This window comes from Furipterus horrens, unplaced genomic scaffold (assembly GCF_987537825.1).
Source record: "Furipterus horrens unplaced genomic scaffold, mFurHor1.1.pri manual_scaffold_1, whole genome shotgun sequence".
Taxonomy (NCBI): Eukaryota; Metazoa; Chordata; class Mammalia; order Chiroptera; family Furipteridae; genus Furipterus; species Furipterus horrens.
In genome coordinates, this window is record NW_028327171.1 from 53,889,083 (window position 1) to 53,906,347 (window position 17,265).

Below are 17,265 nucleotides of genomic sequence, written 5' to 3' on the forward strand. Positions count from 1 at the left end.
CAATGCTATGGCATGTGAATCCCTCAACTGACGCCCCCCCCCCCCATTCTGATTCCAAGTCAATCTGATGATTGATTCTGACTACCTATGAAGCATTTTTAGGAGAAAATTCATTGAGTTCATTGACAAAGATTTTTTTTCCTGGGTGAAAAAAATGAGATTAATTTCAAGTATTAGACATTTGGCCACACATTAAAGGGATTTGAAAACTGTAAAATAATGTCCGTTTTTCTCATGACACACACACACACACACACACACACACATATATATATATAGGTAACTAGATATTTTTCAGAAAAATGTTACTTAATATATAATAAATTATTTGTATGTAATAAGTTAATATGTAATTATGTCTTATTAAACTAATATTCTCAAAGATATATCAGTTTTAACTAACATGGTATCAACAGATATAATGCACATAAACAAAAGATCTTTAAACAGAATTCATAATAAGCTTTCAAGGTTACTGGTGTGAACCCAAAGAGTTTGAGAGCCACTGCTTTAGATTAGACGGATCTCTGCAGAACAGTGGCAGGTAATATTATCTCCCTCCTTTCAGATGCCATACCTCTAACTCATCTAGCCAGTGTATAGCACAGCCTGACACGTGGTAGGCACTCAAAAAATACTTGTGAAGTGAATGATCTAATGAAGAATTTGTGCTATGACAGGAATAGCTGTTAAATGTTTACATGACATGAATTAATAGCCAAGTAAAACCAACTGTAGGATTTTAAGCTAATCCCACATATAGGACTATTGAACTCTCCTGGCTGAGTAGAGTGGGGCTTTCTATAGAAATAAAATGCAACACACACACACCCCTTAGTGTCATCTTGGAAAAGAAACTTTAGAAGTCTCTGGTCCAACTTTTCCAAAACAAGCCACATTATCATACAAAACCCTTTGGGAAATTGACTAACAATTTCTTTTCAGTTTAGGGTAGTGTTACAGCCCTGAATCATGCTACTACCATGTTAAGAATGATCCATAAAATCAATATGACTTGAGAGGAAGTTATTCTCAAGGGTCATATCTGCTGCTATAAACTATGGGGAGAATGAACAAGCCAAACCTTTTGCCTAAAACATCAGTGGTTGTTCACTGAATGTTTAAGGTAGAGCCCAATCCTGCAAAACTTAAATGTGCACACGCCTACTTTCAAATGACAACACAAAGGCATTCCTGCCCTGATGCTGCTCCCACAAAAGAATACCAGTCTGGGGCTCTTAACCATTAGTCTATATGGTTGACCACAGTTATGGATTAACTCTCAGGATCAACATTCAGAATTCATCACTCATTTCTGATAATTAATTACATATAATTCTGATCTTCATTCCCATCGCCACCACCTAAAATGTTTCTTGAGAAGAGAAACTATTTCAAATTCTTTTTTTTTTTTCCAATTTGTATGTTTTATTCCCACAAGACAGCCAGGGGGTGGGGGTGCTGAGCTCTGAGCCAGGCCAGGCGGAAGGCCTTCCTCCAGCAGGGGTGCATGCCAGGTTCTCAGGTCTGCCCCACCAGAGGGCTGGTTTTTAGACAGACTGTCATGGGTGACAAGTGGAAGGCTCCGAGGGGCATGGGTGGTAGGCTCGGATGGGAGGTATACACTTGTGGAGCTACAGGTAGTAGGGCAGGTCCTTCTCTATGACCAAAGGCTCTTCCATGGGACCATACCGCTTCACCACGCAACCATTCTTGTCAATGAGGAACTTGGTGAAGTTCCATTTGATGGCATTTCCCAGGATGCCCCTTCCCTTGGGCTGGACTTTCATCCACTTCCACAGCAGGTGGGCTTCATCCCCTTCACACAGATCTTGCTATACATATCAAATTTGATATTACAGCCGGCAGCAAATGCTTTGATCTCTGCATCAGTCCCTGCCTCCTGCCTCCCAAACTGGTTGCAAGGGAAAGCCAGGATCCGTAAACCACACTCAGCATATCAGCCATGCAGGTCGACTAGCTGAGTGTAGTTTATGTCTACTTTGCCTCATTGCAAGGCTGCGTTGGTGACGATGCACACAAAGCCCCGGTACTTGTCCAGGTTAACCATGTGCCCATCGATGTCCTTGGCTGAGAACTTGTGCATGGTCTGAGCACAGCGCCAGTTGTCATGGGACGCACACATGGTGTTGACCAGGCCTGGCGCTCCCAGAGCCCCACACAGAAGAGCCAGCCTATTTCAAATTTTTATACAGTAGTCCCTTTCTATATCGCAGCCTCACTGTATCATAGGATTTTAAAAAGTATTATATTTAATTATTTATCACAAATTTTTTGCTATATCGCGGGATTTTGTGGTATTGTATATGTATGTTGTTAAAGTTACGTAGGTTTAAGAGTGTAGAATATGTTTAAGAACATAAGTAGTGTTTATAAAAGTGTGGAAAAGGTTAATAAGGGAGTGGGAAAGGTTAATAAGGGACTGGGAACAGTTTATAAGTGTGTGGGAAGGGCTTATAAAGCCTTAAAATATATATAAATACTAAAATAAATGTAAGGTTCCTGCTTCGCGGATTTTCACCTATCGCGGGGGGATCTAGAACGTAATACCCGCGATAAGTGAGGAGATACTGTACTGTAAACTCTAAAGTAACCACTAAAATAATAAAGTCATAGCTAAAAAATCAACAAAGGGTTTAAACTGAACCATAAAAAATATGCATATGATGTAACAGGCAAAAAATAAAATAAAATAAAGAAAAGAAGAGGTAAATTAAAAACAAATAGCAAGATGACTGATTGAAGTCTAACCATATCAATAACCATATTAAATATAAAGGTCTAAACATCAAAAAAAAGGAAAAGATTGTAGATGTATTTCTGAAAAGCAAGGCTATAGACAACTACATGCAATTTAAATATAAAGGCACAACAGCTAGGTTAAAGTAAAAGGAAGGGATACCATGCAAAAGCTATTCAAAGTAAAACTGAGTGATGTATTAATATCAGCCAAAGCAGATTTCAAAGCAAAGAACATCACCAAGGATAAAGACACTTCAAAATGACAAAGGGGTCAATTCATGAAGATAATAATCCTAAACCATATACTTTTAACAGGTTTTCAAAACACACAAAGCAGAAACTGCCAAAGCTATCCATAGAAGATAGGAAAATTCACAATTACTACTGGAGATTTCATTTCAATACTTCTCTCTCAATTAGAGATAGAACAAGTACATTAAAAAATACAAGTTAGTACATAAAAGATCTAAAGAACATTATCAATCAGGTGGTTCCAATTGGTATTTAAAGGACACTCTACTCAACCACAGCAAAATATGAAATTTTTTCAATGTGCACACTAAACACTTACCAAGAAAGACCACATTCTGGGACATGCCAAGATACAATTCATACAAAGTATGTTCTGAGTACAATGGGAATTAAATTAGAAACCAATAACAGAAACATAAGTAGAAAAGACTTATAAACATTTGGAAACAAAATAATACACTTTTAAAAATCCATGAATCAAAAAAAAAAAAAAAAAAAAAAAAGAAAGAAAGAAAATCAATGGGAAAAATGCAAAGTATTCCAAGCTGAATAAAAATGAAATTTGTGGTGTGCCCCTAAAACAGTATTTAGAAAATTTAGCACTACATTCCAGTATCTGAAAAGATCTCAAATCATGACCTCAGCTCCTACTTTAAGAAAGGAGAAAACAGCAAACTATGCCTAGAGTAAGCACTGAAAGGAAATAATAAAATTAAGAGTAGAAATCAATGCAATAAGAAACAGAAAACTGGAGAAAAAAATCAATGAAACCAAAAGATTAATAAAACTGATGGTTTCTAATTTCTAGTTGACTCAAAGGGAAGGGGGTGAGGGAGAGACACAAATTACCAATATCAGGAATAAGACAAGAGACATCACTACAGACTGTGCAGATACTGGAAGGATAATTAAGAAATGTAATGAACAACTTTACACCAATACACCAACTTTTTTGCAGGTTTGAACTTTCTTCCAAATTAAAAATAATAATAATTTAACAACTTATCTTTATTGCCAGGAGATGGCCATGAATTAATAAGTCTAAAGCCAAGTTAAAAGCTGAGTAATAGGCACATGAGAGTTCATAACAGTATACTAATCTAGTTTTCAGTAAGTAGAAATTATGCATAATATAAAATTATTTTTAAATCATTAAAAGCACCCATCAGAAACTTTTAAATAGAAAAAAGTTTTCATTCCTAGCACATTAGGCCATAAATCTTGAGAAATTTGCCTGAGTCCAACATCAACTGACTCAACCCTATTATGTACTCAACCTATTATTCATAAATGCATACTGCTGGGTTTTGAATTTAATTCTTCTTTATTCATTTTTTATCCACTGCCTAGAAATAGAGATGTGCTTCTTCACTTTTGTAAATCCCAATTTTCACTGTAGAATATATTAGTAGATAAGCACCTTTTTTTTTTATTTTAGAAACAGAATTACCATTAAAATTCAATGTTTTCAATTAGCCCATGTACCTGTAACTATTTAAAACCTTTTTCTCACATACCTCTTGACATAACTATATTCTCATCTTCTACAGTTAAAAACTGACTGAAACAAAAAATACTCCAACCAATTATTTTAAATGAGTGATTATACATAGTGCACTGCCTATAACAATCTATTTTCATACTTTAAAAAATACAATTCTTAACTAAATTATCTCCTTATTCTTTTTACAAGTGTTGTTTCTCTAAAATTTAGCTTCCTTTGTAAGGTAAAAATTTTAACTATTACCAAATATTACCAATGTTGAAATATTAAAAATAATTTAAATAAAAAGTTGCTCTAAAAACCACCAATTTTTACTCTCTTTAACATATTATACCTCACAGGAAATTACCAAGAATTCATCTTTCACATAAACTTTTAGTAAAATCCAATGAGCCAACAATTTCAAGTTTATATTTAAAATATACAATTGTAAATTTATACCTAAACTTTAAAATCATACCTAAATAGAAATCCCTTAACATTTCTATGAGTCCATAAAAGTAAAAATCTATATAAACATGTTTTAAAACATATTGCTTATCAAGGTGATGATACATTTTAAATACTATCCTATTGTAAATCTAATTAGACATTTGAAGCATTAATATAAAACTTATACAATCCATTCAACTTACAGAAGTATATAACTTTGGTGGTTTGCTGGAATGCATATTTTTTAATCAAGTCAATTTCTAGATCATAAGAAACAAATTTTTCTTACCAATAGCACTGCATAAGAATTTCTTCTAATTGTTGATTATTAGCAGAGCTTTCAAGAGCTGGCTACTAATAAAAATAAAATAAAACTAAGCATAAAAATCCATCCAAATGAGAATTTTCTGCTAAATAGTTCTTTCAGTTGTCTTTGAACTGCTTCCAAAATAAGATAATAAAATTTAGGAATTTTTTAATTCAATGATTTTAATGGGCTTTCCGAAGATACACTCCTCTGCCATCTGACCACCACTGGTAGAGCTCCTGTTACTTGAATAAATCATATTGTGCTAACCACACTGAAGTCCTAATGCCACAGTGCATGCCTGAGCCTTGATGTTATCTAAATAGCAGGGACCTTATAGGCTATTGTGCTTAACCAAACCCTTCCTTGCATTTACAGTGAACTCAATTTTTTGTGAGTGAAAACAGAAGCACAGGAAAAAGTGAAGCTATCAGAAATAAATCTAATACTAATTTTTAAAAAAGTTTACTGATCTTTTCCCTTTTCATAATTACTAGGAACCATTTAAAGTACATCTTTAATCTAGGATAAGAGTTAGTCATATCTCATTTCCTAAAATAAGATGAGTTGGCCTCAAAAGGCACAGAAATCCCCAAACTTCTAAACCATCTTTGCTTCAAAACCTGAAATTTCTCATTAGCTGTAACAACAGTTTTATAATAGTATGTGTGTAGAGGGTTTTCTTTAAGGATATTCAATGTATGTACCAAGAATTCCAAAATAAGTAATTTTACAAGGTAATTTAGAGAATGATCTATAACTAAAGTAAAACTTCAAGCAAAGCAAATTTGAATACATTTTAAATGTAACTGTTTACTTCTGTCAACAATTTGCCAACTTCAGCAAGACTGAAGTAAAAAAATTAAAAATGTATTAATTCAAAATTCACAAAACTAAGTGTATAAAAAAATAATCAAATAACTTTTTTTTTATAGTTTGTAACCTCCAGAGTTTTAAAAATTAAAACTGAACTAAGAGTTTTAGGCTGCCACATATTGTTGAAAGAGAACAAATCCTCCCACTGTGTTTTGAAGTTCTATAGTTTTTTGGAGAATTAAACATAGCTACCTATGTTAAAGAAAAATTTGATAAACACATCTTTTAAGGACCACTCAGCAAAAGGTGTTTTTAAAGATCCTGAAGTAATAAAAAGCACAGCCAGCATTCTCAATATTATCTCATTGTCAAATTGAAGCATCCCTAAGCAACTAAATGACCCTCTGCAATTCAAAAGCAGTTTTACCTTTAAATTGAAATTTAAAAAGTAACCTAATACATATAAAGTCCTTACTCTGCTCATTGAACCACTTCAATTTTATTATTTATACAAATATTTGTGTAAAAAGAGTGAAAAAAATCTCAATCTCCCAACTATAGTACCTAATTATGAAAATTATGAAGGCAAAAGTTACTACTTCAAGCCAGCTCCTAACAATAAGAATGACATAATATAATTTAATGAATACATGGAAATTTTACAAGGATACCAGCTAAATTTTAACAAAGCTCCACTCAATACCCATTTTATCACTTCCCATCTTGAACTTTCTCTTATAATACATGCTTTTGTTTCTGTGTTTAGGCTTAAGGAAGACCATTGTATCCAACACCCAACAGAGCAAGACTGTATTTACATTTGTAAAGTGCAGTCTTTGTATAATTATACTTTTTTGTATGTTACAAAACAATGTGATAGTTATAACAAAAAAAGTTATAATTAGGAAAGATAATGCAATTATCTGTCATAGAATCAATATTAAGAACACTGAGTTAGAACTTAAACAGTATGTTTGGGTAGAAGTAAGGGAGAAACTTGGGTGCTTTTTGAATGTTTTTACCATCTACATGTAATAATATTTTTAAATAGTTAAAGAAAGAAGGAAAGCTGAGCATATGTATAAACTAATTCTACAATACATGGCCAAACTTGGGTCTGAACTTCTAGGAACCTCCAAACACTTCTCCGTGCTCTATAAGGCCATTTCCAGATTCTCTGAATCTCAGCCTAATTACTTTAGCCCAGGCAAGTAGTCATTTTTTAAATATTTTTTTAATTACAGTTGGCATACAATATTATATTAGTTTCAGTTGTAGAACATAGTGATTAGACATTTATATAACTTACAAAGTGATCACCCTGGGCAAGCAGTCATTTTGAAGACTCCTTTAACAAGTACATGTCTAGTAAGCTACTGCTAGCTGTTTATATTTCTTTTTATATCCCCTCCACATTTTGGCCCCACTGAGAAGTACTAGCCAGTGACACAGCAGTAAGTACAGTAGCAGCAAAGTTGAAACTATTTTATCAAACCAATTTATCTAGAAGCATTAAGTGAGCATATATGCCTTATTCATTACCATATTAGGAACAGTAGGAGATATACAATTTTACCCTGACTCCAAAAAACCTCCGCTGCCTTGCGGCATACCTCTTCAGGGGAAAGGCTAAGGGAGTAAACCCCGACAGAAAATCCGGAGCCGGAGTCCCTAAGGCGGTTTGACGTTGTAGTCAACACCGGCAACTCCTGCGGCGCACCTGAAGCCAAGCTGTATTGACTCCGTCTTTCCCTTGGACCCTTCAGCTGCGAAGAGAGGGGGGGTCTGCTGCATGGGCAACAGCAGACCCTCCATATCACCCTGCCCAGGCTCTGTAGCTTCAGCTTCACTGGAGAGGACACTCCAGCGTCATCGCAAGATGTCGATTCAACAAGGGAGGAGACAGATACCGTGTCACTCCCGAGTCGGACTGCACAACCATTCTCGGCGGTGCAGATAGACTCTTAAGAAGCTACACCATCGTCTCTCGAGACGGACGGCTGCTGACGACGACATAATGCAAAACAAAAACAAATGTAAAAAGCATAGAACTCAAAAGTCAGCTTTAACTTGTTCTTAAATATTCAATATGAACTATTTGCAAGTTTCTTCAACTGTCTTGGTTTCAACCTCTTCACTAAAATCATGCAGTTGTAGTAATTCATATGATGCAGTCCAACGATGAAAGTTTTTGACCTAGGAAAATTGCCTTGGTATGTAGCCTGCTGTTGTACTCTTCCACCAGTAGGTGGCATTCCAACATCGGTAGAGGAAGAGGCTGACAGTTTTCACAAGTCTTCACAGAGCCCCTGCTGATCAAGACTGATTAAGGATAAGAAGTTACACATAAGATTTTTTTCAGTACCACTGGAGATATTAATATAGAAAAGTAGTTGTTTCCTATATAATAGAGCCTCTGTTTCATGTGTCTCAATAGAAATATAAGACATTTCAATAAACACAAAACAAATGATTATGGGCAGGGGGAAGAAGGCAGGTACATTATTACTCCCTTTATACTATAGGTTACTCCCAAATTCACAATTATCTGAAACTAGAATTCAGGAATCTTACAATACTGTGGATCAGGGGAGAACAGTAACAATTAAAAAGCACGTGAACCTATAAGAAAACAAGACAAGGTAAAGTATAAAATTACATGGTAAAACATCACTTGCCCATAGCTGCCAAAAAGAAAATAAAGACAAGGAGCACCCTTATATGTTGCTGTTAATAGTGTACTACCTTTTCAGAAAACCAACTGATAATAAATTAAGACTTAAGACCCCCATGCCCCACATACTGTGATCCAACCATCCCAACTAAAAATTCATGTCACTTGTACCTATACATACGCATTACCATTAACCATTTCCTCAAATGCATCTGCACTGTTAGACTTATGAAATAAATAAAAGTTCTGTGCTTTTTTTCTAGGGGGCAAGAGTGGGTACTTAAAAGCAAAATAACCTAGTTTAAACAAATAAGAGTACTTCCAAACAAGCACAAAAGAAATTGTGTGGCATGAGCTGCTAATACAACAGGAGTTGACAAGTCAAGAGTCTGAATAATGGCTTGTATAAAGAAACCAAATTGATAAGTGAGCCTAACTCCCCCAACTAAAAGTTACACTTTTAACTCTAAGATTCATACTTTCCACATTTTAGTACAGCTAAAAAAGCAGGATGCAGCTTAGATGAAACCATTGTTGCTATTGGCAAGTGACCATCCTGATGTAGCGGTTACTGCATGCACATTATCAAAGTTGGTCTCAACTGCTCATAATATTGTCTATTTCAGTAAAGTGCATTCTTGGTAGTTCAGCCTGAGTTTAAAACTGTTGATTAAACTACTCAAAAAGATTACACTGTAGTTGCATAATGAAACAAAAACAGTATGATATGAACAGATAAATAACAAAATAGAGCAGCAAAGTAGAGAAAAGCCAGAATGAGAGGAGGGTTGGAGGATAGGAAACAGCAGAGAAGAAAAGAAAGAACAGAAGAGAACTTTCAGGAGAATTATACTTCTAAGTCTTCATTATGTTAAGGAATTACATAGAGATCCCAGAGATGTTCATTTTTCTTATTAACAGCAAATTCAAAAATAATTTTTTAAATTACTCCGCACGGTTGACTTCAGGATTATTATATATTTGCAAGAAAGAAAAATCAGTTTTACTCATGATCTATACTAGAATGTTTCACATTTCATTCTTCCAAACCTTATGAAGACCAAAAGCAGCACAAAATCATTAGGAAGCTATTCTATACAAAAAACACAATCCTACAAATTTACAATTACAACTGATAGGCACTTAGACCAACTTTTCAAAAATTATGTGAATTAGTATTCTTCCACTTTACTCCTTTCTCCCCAATTTGAAACCCACCCATGTTGACTCAGCATAGAAAGGAAGTTCATAGCCCTTAACATCTGTGTTTAACAAGTATCTGTGTTTAACAAGTATTTCAAAAATACAGCACTTTAAATTGCTGCTGAAGAGGATAATGGCCTTGCCCATGGTACAGATGTTATAGAAATCTGAACTTTCTCATTTTCTGTGGTCATTCTGTAATCCACTATTAAGGATTTTTTTAAAAAAATCAATGTATTTGTATACTGTGCCAACCATAATAACAGTAGCTGACATCTTACAGAGATTTTTAGTTTACAAAACACTTCTAGGGGTAGTATCAACTTTACTTGCTAGTTTCAAATCAATATTGTCTTTTAAAAACTGGGGAAAAAAATAAATCTACACTTAACCAAGATTAGCACTGTTCACATTCCCTGGAAGTCAAGCATGGGGTGACATATCAAAAAGCCTTAACAAATTAATGACATGCAGACAGCACCATCCTTCAGGGGCCTATTTTCCAAAAATTCATTTGAAAGAAAGATGTACTTGAAATACATTATTTCATAAAGAAAACAGTGACTAGGCTCCCAAGATGGCCCACAAATGATCTTTTACTCCCACAATTAAGCTGAATTATACTTCATATTATGCTAACCTGGATTGTGGGATAGGTGGCCAGATTACCAAGCTTCTAATTCCTCTGTCCACTTCTTTATTATTAATATTCTCCAAGCCTCTACTTCCTGTGTCCACTTCTTAAATATTCACTTTCTCCAGGCTTCTCTCTGTAACATCATCAGGACCCAAGGATGGCACTAATGGCCCATGTATGGTGGCAACTATCAATCAATTCTTTCAGTACAAATCTCACAAGATCCAGACCCACAGATTAAAATAGCTGCCAAACATGCTTGCATAACAGCTAAAATTCAATAGGTTCATTTTATCTTTCTTCCCAAAAACCTGCCCCACAATGAACCACCACCAATTCCCTCTACCTAATGAATACTATTTGCCTAAAAACCCATGTCAGAAATTTGGCAGTCATCCTACTCTCCTTATTGCGCACCTTCTACTGCACAATATATCCAACTATGCACTAAGTCTTATCATTTCTACTTTCTCAAATCCACCTCTCACCATGCTGTAGTCTTCATTGCCATTGCATCAACTCAGGTCCTGATCTATCTCTCTCTCATTCAAATCAATGAACAAGCCAGGTAAGACCACTTCTCTCTCTGCTTAAAATGTCAATAGTTTCCGACTGTCTGCGGCAGCATTTCCCAACTGGTAAGTAAGAGTCCTTCCAAAATAAAAAGACTTTTAAAAGTTTTACAATAAAGTGATCCCCAACCTTTTCAGTGCCGGGGATGGTTTCATGGAAGATTGGGGGTGGGGGCACAAGAGGCAGATCTCAGAGCTCAGGCGTCCTTCATTTGCAGCCCAGCCCGTTTAGTAACAGGCCATGGACCTCTTACAGTATACAATACGATGTGGTCTCCTACCAAGGGGAAAAGGGGTGGGAGTAAGGCCCAACTGGGATCCAAGGACAAAGCTGCAACCATTTGGAAGACATGTAAAATCCTTCAGAATCTGGCCCTCTCTAGGTATCAACACCATCTGCCTTTCATTAGTGGTTATTTACCTCTCACAAACCTGACATCCCATCTACATAGAACACAATTTGTAATTCCCTAAAGAGCCTACTGTTTTCTGACTCCATTCCTTCTACCAAGAATGCCTTTCCCTAACTTAGTCTTGCTGAAGAGCTCCTACTCATCCTTCTAGACCCTGGTCAAGTATGCTCTCTACTAAACTTTGAATGTCCCTTCTATCTCCCAGGAGAGGACTTTTCCCACATTTGTCCCTTCTCCATATTTGGCAGAGCTATTGTCCCACAATATTGGACATACAGACTAAAAGCTTTAAAGGTTGGAAATCAGGCCAGTACCCAAGCAATGTGGCTGAATGAGACAGGACAAGACAGGTAGTAAAATCTTTCCTCTTTTTCCGGGCAAAATTTCACAACAAAGTACATTTTGTCTTTGGCATGCCCCTTTCCTGGTTGTCCCAATACCCTCTTCCCAGGGCCCTTAGTGACCTCATCTAACCCTATACAATCACCATCACAACACTAGGTTCATCACTACCAACTACTACTTCTTCCTTTCAATCAAGAATCATTCTGTATAGAAGTTAATACATAAATGAGTTCTAGATAGCTTCTTAAAGCTGACCTATCTAAAATAAATCTCTAAGTAACAAAATAAAAAACAGTATGGAGCAGATGTGGGGAGTGGGCATTGCAGTTCCACTCACAAGCTGGTCCATAAAAATCTGAAGTCTTCCTGACTGGGCTTCCCTGAAGTGTTCCACTCTCACTTCATCGACCCCTACACAGCAGAAGCAGTGAGCGCTACTGGCAGAAACAGATGGACCTGGTGCTACAGCGATGCTATGGGTCACCTGTTCCTGTTGAATTGAAACACTCTGTTGTAGACACCATTTATAGTCAATCTTTCATTATTATAGACAGAAAGTCTCACCAACATGTTCACCAATGAACTTAAAACAGTGTCTTGGTGTGAACGCAGACTGGTGCAGCCACTGTGGAAAGCAGGATGGCGATAACTCAAAAAATTAAAAATAGAACTGTCTTTTGACCCAGCTATCCCACTTCTGGGAATATATCCAAAGAAACCCAAAACACTGATTGGAAAGAATATAAGCACCTCTATGTTCATTGCAGTGTTATTTACAACAGCCAAGATTTGGAAGCAGCCCAAATGTCCATCAGTAGATGAGTGGATAAAACAACTATGGATCATTTACACAATGAAATCCGACTCAGTCATAACAAAGAAAATTTTACCCTTTGCAACAGCATGGATGGACCTAGAGAACATTATGCTAAGTGAAATAAGCCAGTCAGAAGACAAATACCATATAATTTCACTCATATGTGGGATCTAATGAATTAACAAGGACAATGGGGACACACTCATAGATGGAGAGCAGGATGACAGCTGGGAGGGGGGGATAGTTAGGGAGTGGAGGGATTGAGCAAAAAGGAAAAAAGACTCATGGACACGGACAACAGAGTGGTGATTGCTGGGGGAGGGGGCTAAATGGTAATGGAAAAAAATACAGTAAAGAATAAAAGATTAAATGCTGCAGATTACATAGATAAAATTGCTAACCTGAAGGAGCTAATTCTAATAGATGAATAAGGCAAGTAAGCAAACACATACCAAACATAATGGTTGAGTGCTACAATAACCCAGGTATCAGGGGAGCAGGGAGAGGAACAGGGGAGGTATAGGAAGGGAGAAGACATAAAAGACTTCAGATAACTGTCTCTTGATCATCTAAGACCTAAAGGGTGTTAAGTTCATCAAGCAAAGAAGCATTCAAAAGAGGGAAATAATAGAGGGATGTAACCCAAGCAGAGGAATTACCACATGCAGAAGTATTGGGTGAAGAGATCCTAGAAAGTGTAACAATACAAGTTATTTAAACTGTCTTGGCCTCTGGGGAAAGTGTGGAAATGGAGATTAAAAAAAAGGGGGGGGGGGACAGAATCAGATTATGGTGAGGACCTTATTTGACATGATAAAAATATAGATTAACTCATACTGAATGAAAATTCTGAACTTTTTCCAACTGAAAGAGACCCAAGGCCAGGCTATGGGGCTACCTTCCAAAGAATACAACATAAATGATGTCCTCTGGACTTGTGCAATGCAGCAGCATGGTTTCTAAGATGGCAGAACTCATTCATTAGCCGTGTGTATACCCAGTATCTAGCCCTTTGCTTGGCACATACAGGAACTAAAAAGGTATTTAACAGATGTGCCAACACAATCCTAAGGGCATAACAAAGAGGCCCTAACCAAGCATCCCTCCAAAGGCCACAGAAGTAAAATAAAATTCAAGCCATCTTTTTAAAAGAAAAGAGGTAGACATTTCACTAATCAGCATTTTTAAATGAAAATATGGCACATAAAATCCTACTGAATACATAGAATTAAACATGTTTTTTAGTTTATAATGTGGCCAGGGAGAAAAACAATGGGTAACAGTAACAGAGGATGGGGGGTGGGGGTTGCTGCACACAACCCGAAGACACAAAGAGAAAGACAAAATACACATAAAGTGTACACTACAGATAACACGAGATTAACAACTTGAGATTTTTAAGATGTTGTTACCAAAGATGCAAAATCATGGCATTTTTGCTATGAAAAGACGAACCATAACACCGTGTCATTACTGTCTACTGCTCCACTAAAAAAAAAGGGTAAAAAAAGAAGCAAAAAGCAATCCACTATTACATCCCCCACAACTCTCTCTACCCACCTCTCTCTCTCTCACACACACACACACAACTTGTTTTAAATATGTTAAATATTACTAACAAATAAATAGTAAATGATCACTTACTGAACCTCTTATTCTCACAAAACCTCCATTCAGCAAATGAAAAAACTAAAAAATGTTAAGAGGCTTGACCCAAACTGCAGAGCTAGTAAGCGATGAAGCTGGAATTCAAAGTGACTTGTTGATGGCTCTGAAGCCTGTATTTTAACCAACACACTGTGCCCTCTCCCAGGGCATCTTCAGCTATCATAATGTCTTTTTAAAGACTAGTGTTTTCTTACTGTGCTATCCCAAGAATGTTTAGGTTCAGACACTTTAAATTCCATGGAAAACATTAACCACTTATATAGTTCTTTCAAAATAATGCAATTTTGCCAGCAGTAAGGAAGACAGTTCTTAAAAACAGTGAAACTAGCTGAGTGTCAACCCAGAATTATACAAAGTACCAATATTTCCCTGATATTCCCAATTTTATTACTTAGCCTTTTAATTTTGCTAGGTGCTTGTGTAGTATGACTCAGGGGAAAGAGCAGATTTTCATAAATACAGTATTCCCTCATTTATTGTGGGTATTACATTCTAGACCCCCCCACAAAGTAGGAACCTTGCATTTATTCTACACTCTTAAACCTACATAACTTTAACAACATACATATACAGTACCGCAAAATCCCACGATATAGTGAAAAATCCGCAATAAATAATTAAATATAACATTTTTAAAAATCCCGCGACGCAGTGAGGCCGCAATAAGTGAACCGCGATATAGAGAGGGACTACTATACATAACTTCTTTCTCCATTATTCACAGTGTGGAGTCACATCATATATGCACTCAATTATACCGATTCAACTATCTGTGCTGCAGGAAAAAAGCGAGAGAAAAATACTTTGAATAATGGTGGCAGGATGCTTGCTTTACATCCTTGAACCAAAGTAAGCATGCAACAGAGACTATAAAAGTGCTGTCCTCAGCCAATCTAAAGACCTAGTCAGTCACCTGTCAAACGTTATCCCACCAACTAAAAAAGTACCCAGTTCTAAAAGCTGGAGGAAAACGTGGCTGTTAGAATTGAAAAACAATATATCAGCTATTTTTCAAACCGGTGCCTTCCTAAAGAACTTTTTCAAAGGTAATTTTGACAAGATTTTTCCTTAAGTGAGAACTTAGGCCCAAAGCCCCCACATATAAGGTGATTTCACTTAACTCAGCTCTTTAGATTAGAAAGAATTAGGAATCAAATCACTTGTCATTTATATCAAAGTAAGTTAATCATGTATTTTTCAACCTATTTCACAAAATTAGAAAAAAATAGAATAGGGATATGCATGTGGCAGCTATTCCAGAGCTAACTTTAAAATAAACTAAAAATGTAACAGAAGTCTGTCAAATAATCAAAAGCAACCCTTAAAAGTTGGTTCTCAGTAGGAAAAAAATAAAACACACACACACTGAATTTTGAGATATGCCATTACTAGAGTACCAAATAAAGGCAAGGCTGAAAAGAATACCCAACTAAGATAAAGCTTCTAACCCCAGATACTTTAGTAGCATCACTTATCTCTCCAGATATCAGTTTCCTTTTCTGTAAAAAGAAGGGACTAGTCTATGACCTATCTATGACAATTCAGCATTATTATTTTCCAATCTATCTCTTTAGTTCAATGTCCAACTCACAAATTCCTTTGTAATAATAAGAAAAACTAAATAAGAATCAATCTAGCTTGCTATCATTGAGGCAGAACTGTTTCATAAAATGCAACAGTAATAAATATTTTTATTTAAAATTTCTGAAATTCTACAGACATCAGCAAAGTTCTACATCATGTAATCAGGAAATTCTACTTTAGACAGTTAACTCGCTTTTCCCCAAAATTTAATTCCTTAGTTACTAGTATCTGAGTGTCAATAGATCATTTAAAAGCAAGATCCACAGGGAATAAGCGAAAGAGTTAACAAAAGAGAAATTTTAATTAAGAGATGAATTACAACTCAATTCATCACATCTCACATACATTAAAATAGACTTCAAACATAAGGTACTTTTTCCTGTATTCTAAGTTCATACTAGTATTAGTGGCCTTTGGTGACAGAAAGAGGCAAAAGATATGTTTTCACCTGTACCTTGAAAGGAACATGCTCCAGAGGGGCTGCTTCCAGAGGTCTAATATGGCCTCTTTCCTTGGGGATATGTAAGTCCTTTCTTTAAATCTGGCAGTCTTAAAAGTTTGCTATTTGAGTTAATGTTTTACCACCTCAGATCTAAGCAAAGGCCCCAATATGAGCCTTTTGGTCAAAGATGTTACTAGATCTGGTGTTGGGATAGTTCTCGGGAGAACTGTTCTATGGAAACTTCACCTCAACTTTCCTCATTCTCAGACTTGATGATTTGAACAGCTCTTCCTTTCCTTCATTCTATTCCCGCCCCCCAACCCTTTTACTGATTACTATAAAATCACTTTTAACTCACTATTATAACAAGGATCATTTTTTCCAATTACCATTTTACATGACATTTCACATTACAGATTTTTACTCTTACCAATACAAATGTTTTTAACTCCTAACTTGTAAAATTACTAATTACAGCTAACTTCAGGACATTCTATCTTATAAATGCCACCTGTTTTTCTCTAGATTGAATATGCCTAGAACCTTTTACTTTTTTTACCTAAATCTCAAAATATGTGACCCAACTTTGACCCTTTATCTCTTTACTCTCAAAATACGAGGCCCAACAAAATTCAAGTAAGACTCTAATAATTATTTCCTTGGTTTTTGCATGTTTTCTGGACTAGCCACCTGACTTAATTACAGCATGGTTTTTTGATAACTACAGATTTACTCTGTCCACAAGCCAGTTAGTTTCATTTTACACAGACAAACTATGTTCCAAAACCAAAGACTAAATCCCGTCAGCTTTCTCTTGGATCCAGACTTAACAAGGA

At 36.0% G+C, this 17,265-nt stretch overlaps 1 protein-coding gene and 1 pseudogene across 4 annotated transcripts in view; both read right to left on the minus strand.

Annotated features, from left to right (window-relative positions):
• Positions 1–17,265, minus strand: part of ATP13A3 (ATPase 13A3) — an 86,768-nt gene that overhangs the window by 65,698 nt on the left and 3,805 nt on the right. The window lies entirely within an intron of this gene.
• Positions 1,540–2,185, minus strand: LOC150021115 (phospholipid hydroperoxide glutathione peroxidase pseudogene; annotated as a pseudogene).